Source organism: Cervus elaphus, chromosome 22 (genome assembly GCF_910594005.1).
Source record: "Cervus elaphus chromosome 22, mCerEla1.1, whole genome shotgun sequence".
Taxonomy (NCBI): Eukaryota; Metazoa; Chordata; class Mammalia; order Artiodactyla; family Cervidae; genus Cervus; species Cervus elaphus.
This window is the reverse complement of record NC_057836.1, coordinates 19,261,291-19,271,978: the sequence shown is the minus strand read 5'-3', so window position 1 is coordinate 19,271,978 and position 10,688 is coordinate 19,261,291. Positions and strand designations below refer to the sequence as shown.

The 10,688-nt window shown below is 35.6% G+C and overlaps 1 protein-coding gene and 1 non-coding gene across 2 annotated transcripts in view; both read left to right on the top strand.

Annotated features, from left to right (window-relative positions):
- Positions 1 to 3,999: 3,999 nt before the first annotated feature.
- On the top strand, positions 4,000 to 4,106 carry LOC122680892. Its single transcript, XR_006336810.1, has one exon. It is a non-coding gene; the product is annotated as a U6 spliceosomal RNA (small nuclear RNA).
- Positions 4,107 to 8,350: 4,244 nt separating this feature from the next.
- LOC122680591 (pregnancy zone protein-like) overlaps positions 8,351 to 10,688 on the top strand; it is a 55,002-nt gene continuing 52,664 nt past the window's right edge. Inside the window, exon 1 of the mRNA XM_043882137.1 lies at positions 8,351 to 8,484. The gene's annotated coding sequence lies outside the window, so the exon portion shown is untranslated. The remainder of the gene's footprint in view (positions 8,485 to 10,688) is intronic.

Here is a 10,688-nt window from a genome sequence, read left to right as displayed (position 1 = left end):
TACCTGAAACTATCATAACATTGTTAATTGGCTATACCCCAATACAAAATAAAAAGTTTAAAAAATTAATTTAACAATGAGTTATAACTACTTCCCAAGGAACCATACCTTGAAGAAAGTGAAGCCTGAAAGAGGATAAGGATATAGAACTATGCTGAAGTTATACTCCAAATTTGACTTTGGAATTTGGGATGTGTTTTCACAAGACTGGAAATAATTTATTTTTTCTCTTTCTTATTTTTACTTTTCACCAGTGTGTGCTACCTATTTACTTTTTAAGAGTATATACTGCCTATATAATTTTCAATCACTTTTTCATCATAGACAAAATTATCTGGATATAAAATATTTTATGTATTAAAGTATGAGTATTAACTTCAAATATATAAATCCCAAACATGAGAACTAGATAGAAAATTCTAAGGATAGATACAATAAATTTTAGCTGCTAATTGACAATCTAGAGAATTCTCATATGGATGAGTCAACTTAATGAACTTAAAGTATATATATATATATATATATATATATATATATATATATATGTCCTATATGTATATAGGCTTCCCTGGTGGCTTAGATGGTAAAGAATCCGACTGCAATGCGGGAGACCTGGGTTCGATCTCTGGGTTGGGAAGATCCCCTGGCGAAGGGCATGGCAACCCACTCCAGCATCTTGCCTGGAGAAGTCCATCGACAGAGGAGCCTGAAGGGCTACAGTTCTGGGGTCACAAAGCATTGGACATGACCGAGCAACTAAGCACAGCACATATATACGTATATGTATCAGAGGGCTTCCCTGGTAGCTCAGAGGTTAAAGCGTCTGCCTCTAATGCGAGAGACCCTGGTTCGATCCATGGGTTGGGAAGATCCCCTGGAGAAGGAAATGAACCCACTCCAGTATTCTTGCCTGGAGAATCCCATGGACGGAGGAGCCTAGTAGGCTACAGTCCACGGGGTCGCAAAGAGTCGGACATGACTAAGAGACTTCACTTTCACTATCAGAGGGATATGTATTCAAATATTTATGTTTGTCTCCTCCTAATCAGATAAATCAGATTACATTTGTTTGAAAATATAAATTCAATTCACCTTAGTAAAAAGAAGTGTTATGCAAGTTGCTTCTCTCACTCAGCAAATTTCAACATGTATAACAATTAATTTGTGTTTTTGAAATTCCTCATGTTGCACTTCCTGTTGTTGATATTACATTTAGGCTTCCAAGTTGTGTCGTGTTAATAAAGTCTTAGAAAACATTCGACTTCCAGATATGCCCATTTCTGGTAAATTTATGTTCTACATTTTGATTAACAAAGATGTTCTAAGTGTAAGTATATAACTGACTATTTGAATGTTCTTCAAATAATAAGTGATTGTTTTACGGTCATACCTTGAAGTGAGTGTTATGACAAGGGACAAAGAAACTCCATGGAATCAGTAAAGGAGGAGAAGCATGGAGAGTAGATTTTTGTTGTTGCTTTTCATAAGGGATAAGGTAAGTGATCACCACTATGACATTGTTTTCCATTTGTGATGTAGAGACATATTAATTAAAGGCATAAAGACACAGTCTTGGTCAAGTGACAGAGACAATTTTCTTTAGATTTGGCCAAAACCTTTGCAGTAAAGAAACACACAATACCAAGTTGTCCTTGTAGAAAGGGGTGGGTAAAAATACAAGAGAAAGAAAAGATCATGAATATCATTTTTTTGCTTTAGTGAATGATTAGAGGAAATGTATAGTTAGTCATCTCCCACTCTTTGAGACCCCATGGACTGTACCCCATCAGGTTCCTCTGTTCATGGAATTATCCAGGCAAGAACACCAGAGTGGGTTGCCATTTCCTCCTCCGGGGGATCTTCCTGACCCAGGGGTTGAACCCAAGTCTCTTACATCTCCTGCATTGGCAGGCAGATTCTTTACCACTGCACTACCTGGGAAGCCCATTAATTCATATGGTAAATTCCAAATTTGAACGGCACCATCATGTTTGCCTAGTAAATATCCAGAATGTAATCAAGAGCTCTAACACTGTTGTATCCATATTAAAGAAGAGGCATCAGTGGGCAGCTGAGGAAAAAAGCTGGACTAAGAGTGGGAAAATTTGAAATGAAATGTGTTGTATCAATTTGGAGGCAAAGCATTGTAATGAAGACACTGACATTGCTAGCCTTTATACAACTAATGACTTTAAGTAATTGTTTCTCTCTTATTGAGATTTCCTTTGTTGGGGCTACAAAATTTAATTCATAGGCCAGCATCTTTCTGTTACATGAATTCCTCAGATTCAGTCTTTTGATGTATTGCAATTTTCTTAAACTCCAAAATCCTTCAGTTATCAAAATGATTGCTAAGTAGCTAAATATTGCTTTCATGCTTTCAGTTTTAATGCTCTGGCTTAAATTTTGTAAGCAGTATACTCTGTTCATCCCTCCATTCTATATGAAAGCTCTTTAGATAAAACTTATGCATAGCTTTTCAATCTACAAAACAGAATCTGTTTTCTTGACTGTCTCTCTCAACTATAGTGAGATCCAGACCAAAATATTTGAAGAGAATGTTACTGGACAGGATTTCTTCAAACACATTAGCTTTGAATTAAATATTTCATTCTAGTTGTAGAGATAAGAATATTGCAGGTTCACAAAAGGTACCCGTATAACTGACTTTCTATGGACAGGTATCAGACTATTTTACAGTGTGTGTAACTGTCTTTTAGTTTAAAAAAAAAAATAACATAGTCCTCAGTTTAGGATGATGTAAATACAGTCATAAATGCTGACAAGGGAATGAGGACAGAAGTTTGTCAAATGGAATAAGATAAATAAAAGGAAACATTCCCATGCAGAGAAGGAAAGTTTTAAGAAAGGGAAAAAAAGAATTTAAATAATGATATAAGAAAGTGACAAAATGAGAGAAATAAACAAGATTGGCTTCTCCAAAAAAAGATATGACAAGTAATGAATGAAAATTTTGAGTGATGCCAACACCTAGTTAGTAGGAGGGATTTTTTCTTAACAGCTTTATCAAGATATGGTTTACACACTAGAAAATTCATCCATTTAGAGTATAAGTCAGTGACTTTTAGTATATCCAGAGTTTTGTAACCATCACCATAGGAATATTTCCATTATCCCCTCCAAAAATCTATACCCATTTGCTGTCACCCCAAAGCCCCCATCTCCCAAGGGAGGGATTTTTTGATAAAACAGCTGTCGCGTATTTATTTGCTCCCTAGGTTCTCCAGACCAGACCAGCTTTCATTACATTCTTTGTTAAAAGAGCAACTCTCGACCAGAAGGAAAGATCAGTAGCAATCAGGCCCAGAGGAAACATGGTCCTTGTGCAAAGGTATCCATCTGCAAGCCTGGGCAGAAACTGAGTGTATCTGTTTCATTATGCTTAGCTACTATCATTTATAGGATATCTAAATTGATGGTACTCAATACATGCTTGGGGCTTCCCTGGTAGCTTGGTTGGTAAAGAATTCACCTGCAATGCGGGAGACCTAGGCCTGATCCCTGGGTTCGGAAGAACCCCTGGTGAAAGAAATGGCAACCTACTCCAGTATTCTTGCCTGGAGAATTCCATGGACAGGAGCCTGGAGGGCTACGGTCCATGGGATTGCAAGAGTCAGATACAACTCAGTGACTAAACCACCACCACCAATACATGCTTAGCAAATCAGTCATATTAAAATCCATTAGAGAGTTTGCTTAAAATATAAAATAAAAATATAGATCAAAGTGCTCGCTTCAGCAGCGTGTACACTAAAATCCGGGTGTGCCCCTCTAAAGCCCACACTTGAATCTTCCCTGGTGGCTCAGACAGTAAAGAATCTGCCTGCAATGCTAGAGACCCAGGTTCAATCCCTGGATTGGGAAGATCCCCTGGAGAAAGGAATGGGCAACCCATTCCAATATTCTTGCCTGGAGAGTCACATGGACAGAGGAGCCTGACAGGCTACTGTCTATAGGGTCACAAAGAGTTGGACATGACTGAGCAACTTTGACTCACTCATACTAAAATTAGAACAATACAGAGAAGATTAGCATGACCCCTAGATAAGGAGAACACACAAATTCATGAAACATTTCATTTTTTCACAGATATATGCTTCTCTTCTATACATTAAATATACGGCATTCTTCATGTCAATCATACTAAAAAAGGGACTTGAAAATAGATTATGTAGTATAAAGGCTAAATATTTAGTTTCAGTAAGTATGGAGTGGGGAGCCTTGGAAACTGTATTTTTAAAGAGCTCCTTAGGTGATTCTAATAATAATCAAGTTTTAAAATCACTGACAGTTTATATAAATGTATATGCTAACAGTTGAACTGTAAGTAAAACAGCAATAAAGTGTATCAAGAGCTAGTAAGAGAACCCTAGTGAGTAGAGAATGGCCCAGTGATAGAATGATCAGCATGCCATGGAATTAAGCTGAAAAATCTCTTCTCATCTCCATGGTCAATAAGCAGTTCTTAGGCACAGATTACTACAGAAATGTCTCAGAAGAAGACATTTCTGATGAGATGAATGGCACATGAGAAAGCACAGAGGTGGAATTAATTCAAAATCACGCCTTAAGATGAGAGTTGGATAGATTTATTTGCAGTGAAAGGGGGGAAAAAAAGCAGCAGGGAGAGAAATAAGTTCAAGTGAATAGAAGAGTTACAGAAAAGTTTGAGCTGTGGAACTGAAGAGCTGTTTTCTGTAGATTAGGGAATTATACCATGATGAAAACAGCCTGAAGATCAGCCTTAGCAACTGACATTATTAACTACTAATTTCTTTCCTGATAGGAAATTAGTTCAAGAAATAAGACTAGGGACAAAAATGGAAGATTTCTGGAATTCTCACTAAGAAGAGCTAAAGAGGGCAGAGGTTAAAAAGCCTGCTACTACTTCCAACAGCCCAGAAACATGAACATTTAATTAAAATGAGGTGGGTTTTTTTTTTTTTTTTTCTCTCATCCCACCTATTTTCTAGTAGAGGACTGACAATGCTGGAAAGTGGTTTTTACGTAGCAAAAGAGATGAATGAGTGTCACACAACTGAGGATATCCAGTTTTCAAAAAAGTTGATCATTAGTGTCTAAGATATAATGCTTCAAATAGTCATAGCTTTCCCAGGGTCCTGTTGCTTTTGAAAACAAAGTATGAGAGTGCAATAAGTCAGAAAGAGAAAAACAAATATCATATATTAAAACATATACATGGAATCTAGAAAAATGGTATTGATGAACCTCTCTACAGGGAAGGAATGGAGACGCAGACATAGAGAACGGACTTGTGGATACAGTGGGGGAAGGAGAAAGTAGGATGAATGGAGAAAGTAGCCTTGACATATGCACATTACCATGTGTAAAATGGATAGCTGGTGAGAAGTTGCTGCATAACAGGGAGCCCAGCCTGGCCCTCTGTGATGATCTAGAGGGGATGGGATGGGGAGAAGGGAGGGAGGCTCAAGAAGGAGGGAATATATATGCAATTATGGCTGAATCTCATTGTTGTACGGAAACCAACACAATTTTGTAAAGCAATTTTCCTCCAATTAAAAATACAGTTTTAAAAAAATATTGCTACGAATGTCCCATTTCTGTTACCGTGAGTTTTGATTTCATTCTGCTTATGCCAGTGATTCTAACAGCACCTCCCCCAGTGTACACTAAGTGACAAGGACACCTCCATTCTCACCCACTCACAGTTGCTCAATGTTCTGTAAACATATCTTTCTTTGAAAGTAGCAGTTTAGAAATATGTCCAAAGGTAATAATGTCTTTCACAGAATTTTTTAAAAAATAACTTTGAGATTTTAAAGAATCTGTTTGCCATACACAGTTGAAAATTAGAACTATCAGCAATTACAAAGTCAACTCTTTTCACATCTACTTATTTGCCTCTCTTCCTAGTTTATGTCAAAATGTAATGCTATTATTATAGCAAAAGTTAGCTTTTATTCCTTTTCACCTAACAGTAAGTAATTAAAGCTTTTATGTTGTGATAAGTTCTTCCTATTTTGGTGGATGTGTAAGATGGATTCTACCAAGGCAATATATAGCATGTGTCTTCAGTTATTAAACATTTCAGCTCATCTAAAGTTGTATTCAGTTCATTTTAAAGTTTCCCTCGTGGCTCAGATGGTAAAGCATCAGCCTACAATGCGGGAGACCCAGGTTCGATCCCTGGATCAGGAAGATCCTTCGGAGAAGGAAATGGCAACCCACTCCAGTACTCTTGCCTGGAAAATCCCATGGACGGAGGAGCGTCGTAGGCTATAGTCCATGAGGTCACCAAGAGTCGGACACGACTGAGCGACCTCTTCTTCAGAGTTTTATGAATACTAATTTTTGCTTTAGTGAATGATTAGAGGAAATACTAGGTCAGTCAGATCTGACTCTTTGCGACACCATGGACTATATATAGCCTGCCAGGTTCCTTTGTCCTTGCCATTCTCCCGGCAAGAAGACTTGCGTGGATTGCCATGTGCTCCTCCAGGAGATCTTCCCAACCCAGGGATCGAATCCCCGTTTCACTGGGAGGCAGGTTCTTTACCACTAGCGCCACCTGGGAAGCCCTTAGTGAATGACTGGGTGGCTGTGTGCAATTTTCCTCTTTGTGTGGGAATTTTTTGGCTGAATCAATTAAACTTGGTGTTCGAAACTATGAATCTTACGTATCAGTTATGTGAAACAAATTGTTCTCTGCACAAAAGAAAAAAGAGTTTCTAAGATTAAAAAAAAAACCTGGAAAGACAGTTTTACTATTAATAATAATAACGAACATTTATATAGCTTTCAGTCTATGCCAGACACTTTCTAAGTACTTTTAAGTATGTTAAATTAAATCTAATCCTTGGGGAGCTACTCTTAAGCAACTTTATAGATAAACTGAAGCCCTGAGAGGTTAAATAATTTGTCGAAGAGGTCACAGTGAGGAACCTGGGATTCTTTCCAAGGAGTTTGACAATTGAGTCTATTCTCTTAAGTACTTTGTCATCCTGCTTTGAGGTCAGTTAGAATATTCCCATATTGTATTTTCAGATTATTTCTTTCCAAATGCTTTTCCTGCTTATACGACGATACTTTAGCCAAGAAAGTCACAAACTTATTTTATTTATTCTTTCACTCAACAAATATCTATTGAGTGTCTATTAAACTGATGACTGGAATTTCATGCCTCTATTTTCATTCATGTGAGTTAAGTGGTTACCTACTATTAAAAGTTGGAATACTATAACATTGATCTTTGACTTTGACATTTGGCTAGACAGAATCTGCCATTAGGTTCAGTTTTGGCCTCAGTGTATTTCAACATCATTTTGAAACCCCTGAAATTGTGCATGATCAATAAACTTATGGTCTTTGTAGGCAATAATTACATAAAATCACTACCATAATGTTGATAATTCAATCAAGACATGATCTGTGGGTTTATTTTAATATTATGATATTTACTTATGTGTTTTAGATATATCTTAGAGTGAAAAAATTGCTTGTCTTTTGCAAAAAAAAAAAATCCAAAATATTGATATTTGCACAAAGTCTCTTAAATCAATAAATCACGAACCCATTGTAGCTCATAAGCCCTCATACATCCAACTGTCTTAAATATATTTCTGGTATTAAAAATGTATAACATTTAAAATGGGTACTTTTGACTCATTTTGAAATTTTCTGTACTCATTTATTATAGTGGTGGGAGGTAAAAATAATAAAAGTTTTCATTTTTAAACCTCACCTTTTTCTTCCTCAACTCTTGTCAGTGTTTATATTGCCCCTGGGAGTTGCCTAAGAATAAAGGAGAGAGCACAGAAAGAAACACTGAATCCAGGAAAGAGATACCCAGCAAAACTCTTGATCTTAGAGTTCAGAAATGGGATTTCACTTATCTTAGACTCCGGAAGTGGGATAACTGTCATAAGAATGTACTTTTGTGAGTTTATTAGAATTAAAAATGAAATAATATTTTTCCTATCACTCATAAATCTAACTTGACTGATTGACAATGAGGTCTAGCTTTGCAAATCAGATTACTTGTAGGCACTTTCTAGAAATATAATTATGCAAGTCATAGTTTTGACAATAATAAAATGCACTTTGAGGTTTTATATTGATAAAAGTGTATTTAAATTAATAATATTTCAATTTTGCCAAAGTTATTGAGCACATCAAGTGATTCTAAGTAGGACTGTAGCAATTAGTAACCATTTATAAGTGCCTTTTTTGTAATGTTTCTAGACAGTGAGAACAAGAATGACTAATAACTGAGTTCCAAATCCTTTTGCAATTGACCTAGTTTCCAGTGGTGTGCTTTCAATAGAATTAAGGAAGTCATACTTGATTCATCAGCTGATCGGTAATTAAGCTCCAGTATTCTTGCCTGGAGAATCCCATGGACAGAGAAGCCTGGCAGGCTGCAGTCCATGGAGTCGAAAATAGCTGGGCACAGCTGAAGCAACTAAGCCCTGCACAGCACAGGTAAAATTGAAATTCTTTTTCAGTGATGATTGCAATGTGACCTTTGGCTTATAACTTAAATAACTAAATATTCAGATGATGATGTTATAACAGAACTTCTTGTGTTTTTTTCTTATTTTAGAAAAATACTTATTTTATTTAGTTGCACTGGATCTTAGTTGTAGCATGTGGGATCTTAGTTCCCTGACCAGGGATGGAACCTGGGCCCCCTGTATTGGGAGCGTGAAGTCTCAGCCACCAGACCACCAAGGAAGACCTCTATCTCTCTTTAGGTGAACAAGACTTCTTGGTGCTTGCATCTATAGAACAGGAAGTAGAATAGGAATAGTCTAGAATAGAAACATAGGAGAGTAGACCATAGGAGAATAGAAAACATAGCAAGAGGACAGGTGAGATGTGTGTCAATCTAGCAGTAAATCATATTCATCCAAAGACACATGATCTGATTGGGGGACCCAGATGGATGGAATATACAATTAATTTCATTTAGAAATGACTTTCAAACAAAATTTTTCTTGTGTTTAATATTATTGAAGTTATAGTAGCTATATATAGCTTTGATAAAGAATATATTGACCATACTTATAATGATAGCTTAATCTGGAAAAATCTATTACTACTCAGAACTGGATAGGTACAGGAACCTCTTTTATAGTTTTCATTATCTTTAGTTTCAGAAATGTATGATAGAGTGATCTTTAAAATATATTGAAGCAGTACTTCCCCAGTGGTCCAGTAGTTAAGACTTCACCTTCTAATGCAGGGGGTGCAGGTTCAATCCCTAGTCAGGGAGCTAAGATCCCACACATTTCGAGGCCAAGAAAAAAAATAAACAAAGTATAAAGCAGAAGTAATATAAAAAATTCAATAAAGGCTTTAAAAATGATCCACATCAAAAATTTTTTTTAAAAAATAAAACATATTGAAGCATGAAATAACAGGGTAAAATTATGTGGGAATACTAGATTGAGCAGAAACAAGAATGATGCAAAAATTTCCAACTTTTAAAAGAACAGTTTGCATTGTTTTAAATGGATAATGGTAGGCAATAAATGACTGCAGTATTTATATCAGTATTTATAAATATCAGTATTTATAATATATTTTTTGTTATCTTGCTCATGATAAGAAGTTTTAAAAGCTAAGCTTGTGTGAAAGGTTAAAATTCTTTTGGGAATGCAAGGAGGGAAAAGACTGAAGACCACAAAAATATGTAATATAAGCACTAGCAGAGAATGTGGAGAACATACTGTTTATGCTCTATGATAAATATTTTAAATGTATCCACTATCATTTTCAATTAAAAATCACAACAATAAAGTTATATAACACTTCAGATTTATTCTTCTACTCTAGAAATTTAAACTGTAATGGTGATTTTTCTTCATCAAAATGTGGATTTTTATACTTAGTCGTTAGGCATTTGGCTAAAGTAAGGGATTGGTATATATCCAAAAAAGTATAATTACGCCTATGAAAAGTTACTTGGAGCATTCTTGAAAATCATTTATTATTTATCATAAGTTACTTTATTCCATATTAAGCTGGCAGAGAATGAAGATATTTATTTATGGCAATGTAGGAATGCAGGGTGGAAGTGGAAAGAGCATAGTTTCCAATGAGAGAAGAAACCAAATGAAGCTGAAAAGTTTTACCTTCATTCAGCAAGCATTTGCCAGGTACCAAGGCCTCACACAAGTATTCTTACAGTTTACTTTAACCTAGCATTATATCACTCATAGTTTATTATCATCATTGAAATTTTATTTTAAATTAATCTTTATTGGAGTATACTTGATTCATAATGTTGTATTAGTTTCTGTTTACAGCAAAAGTGAAGCAATTTTACATATACATATATCCACTCTTTTTTAGACTTTTTTCCCCATATAGATCATTATAGAGTACTGAGTAGAGTTCCCCATGCTACACAGTAGGTTCTTATTAGTACATATTTTGTATATAGTAGTGTGTATGTCTATCCCAATCTCCCAATTTATCCCTTCCCTCTCTCCCCATGCTGTCCCCCTTTGTAGCTTTGTTTTCTACATCTGTAACTCTATTTCTGTTTTGTAAATTAGTTCATTTGTACCATCTTTTTAAAGATTCTAAAGGTTATTTTCTTAGAAGATAAAATTAATTAATTGGCTTTATATTCTAGATGTTAAATGAACTAAGAAACTATAATAATGTATTACATGGGT